Below are 2662 nucleotides of genomic sequence, written 5' to 3'. Positions count from 1 at the left end.
ATTTTATTTAACTAGGAAAGTCAGTTAAGAACTCATTCTTATTTACAATGACAGCCTACACCGGCCAAACTCTAATCAGGATGACACTGGGCCAATTGTGCGCCACCCTATGGGACTCCCGATCACAGCTGATTGTGATACAGCCCAGAATCGAACCAGGGTCTGTAGTGACACCTCTAGCACTGTGATGCAGTGCCTTAGACCGCTTCCACACTGGGTAGCCTTGTTATTTGGTTGATCTATATGTGTTGTCAGGTTGGGTGGAGGGGAGGTTGGGGACTTGAGTTGGTGAAAGTAACTCAGAATGGACTCGTGATGATTTATCATGTCTCCTCCCCCCAGAGGGAGAGGGCGCTCCGGATTACGAGATTAGGGACAAGAATTGTGCCGTGCTTTGTTCTCTGGAGAAAGGAGCCGTCGAAAGGAGTGATAACGAGAGTGGCATTAAGTGTTGAGGAGGAGCAGTTGAAATGGAAGATTCCCAGTGTCTGTGACACCCGCCACTTGATGAGACGTAGATACGGTGGGCAAACGGAGAAGACATTGTCTATCATGCTGAGTTTTGATGCAGAGTCGTTACCAGATAAGGTCAATGTAGGAAGTGTCAGTTATCACGTGAGAGTTTGTTACGAAAATATTACTGTGTTTTAGCTGTCATGTTTATGGGCATATTGCAGCAGTGTGTAGGAGGGACATGCCCAGATGTGAGAAGTGTGCAGGAGGGCCTGAGATGAAGGAATGTGTGGTATCGGTGGAGAAAGTTGTGTTAGTTGTGAGGGTGATCATGGGGATGGAGATCGGAGGTGTCCGGTGAGAGAAAGGCAGATTGAGGTTGCCAGGGTCAGAATAGAACAGAAAGTGTTGTATGCCTAAGCAGTGAAGAGAGTGGTAGAGGAAGATGGGTACAGGGTGGGAGCATTCCTGGGAGTAGGCGGAGATCAAGAGTGATGGGAAGAATAGTTGCTTCAGTACGGTGGGCAATTATTGCCATGGTTGTTAATTGTACCGCAGAAATGAATTGAAAGTAACAGAAAATAGCTGTAGTGGCAGCGGCAGCGGCAGATAAGTACTTGGGATTGCTCACCTGCTCTTTCTATGACATAGACTGACCAGGTGAATCCAGGTGAAAGCTATGACCCAGTATTGCTGTCACTTGTTAAATCCACCAATCAGTGTAGATGAAGGGGAGGAGACAGGTTAAATAAGGATTTTTAAGCCTTGAGACAATTGTGACATGGATTGTGTGTGTCATTCAGAGGGTGAATGGACAAGACAAAAGATTTAAGTGCCTTTGAACGGGATATGGTCGTAGGTGTCAGGCGCACCGGTTTGTCAAGAACTGCAACACTGCTGGGTTTTTCAAGCTCAACAGTTTCTTGTGTGTATCAAGAATGGCCCACCACCCAAAGGACATCCAGCCAACTTGACACGACATTGGAGTCAACATGGGCCAGCATCCCTGTGGATGTTTTCAACACCTTGTAGAGTCCATGTACCGACAAATTGAGGCTGTTCTGATGGCAAAAGGGGGTGCAACTCAATATTAGGAAGGTGTGCCTCATGTTTTGTACACTCAGTGTATGACTCGTAGGAGCAAGGAACATGGTTTTTGACAAAAATGCTAAAAATAGAATCTGTTCTGCATCTTGTAAACTTTTTTTCCACCCATATGTAGGAAACTTCCTCATTGTTTTGCCTAGCTTGCACTTTGCACTGACTTCATCTGACCCACACAATCCGCACATATTCACCCATGCACGTACCTACCCACACACACATACACACACACATACCATTAGTGTCGGTAGATGGCTGGTTGTGTCCGGCTTTGGGAATTGAGATTTCAGAGTACGTGGCATCATTCGCTGTGGATGCTGTTGCTGGAATGCAACAATGAAAGTGTGAGCACAAGACAAAACTCCTCTCATCACATTGGCTGTTCCTGAACCAGCATTTTTAACACTCAGTTTATTCGTTTTGGTTTTTAGCACTTTGGTCCTGTTTTCACAAGTATGCGGTAAAATGTTGTACAAACTCAAAACAGATCATGTAAAAGGCTGTTGTTTCAAAAACTTTAAGCACATTTTCAATTGACTAAGTACAACACACAAAATCACACAGTAACCTTTTCACCAAACCTGATCACTGTTTCATCTAGAAATACCTGTCATATAAAGTCATTGCCTTTCACAATGCAACGCTCACAATACTTTTCATGTGATTCTCTTTATGGGCTTAATGGCCAACCACTTACCCGGTTGGTAAACCTATAGATTTTAAACTGGTTTGTCCACTATATATGTATTTTGAGAACTACAAAAATAAAATGTTGCGTTTGTAAAGTATAAACATCTAAATGACATGTATGATAACCATACATAATGACTACTAGTTAATGCTAATTGATTTCAACATGGAGCAGGAAAGACAGTAAGGGAGAGGTGGAAATCAAAGAGCTCATGGACAAGGGGCTTGTTAGAGAGGTGGGCATGGGCCCCATCAAAGAGGTCAAAGCGTTGGGCATGGGCCCCGTCAAAGAGGTGGACATCAGAGAGAGGGAGGCAGACGGCAGGGAACTGTTGTGTCTAATGAAATCAGGGCCATCGTCGTTGAACATGTGTTGAACAGAGGCCTTACCATGGCAGAGCTGACAGATTAGTTC

This window comes from Salvelinus sp. IW2-2015, unplaced genomic scaffold (assembly GCF_002910315.2).
Source record: "Salvelinus sp. IW2-2015 unplaced genomic scaffold, ASM291031v2 Un_scaffold3940, whole genome shotgun sequence".
Lineage (NCBI taxonomy): Eukaryota > Metazoa > Chordata > Actinopteri > Salmoniformes > Salmonidae > Salvelinus > Salvelinus sp. IW2-2015.
The sequence above is the reverse complement of the archived record's forward strand: the minus strand, read 5'-3'. Positions refer to the sequence as shown.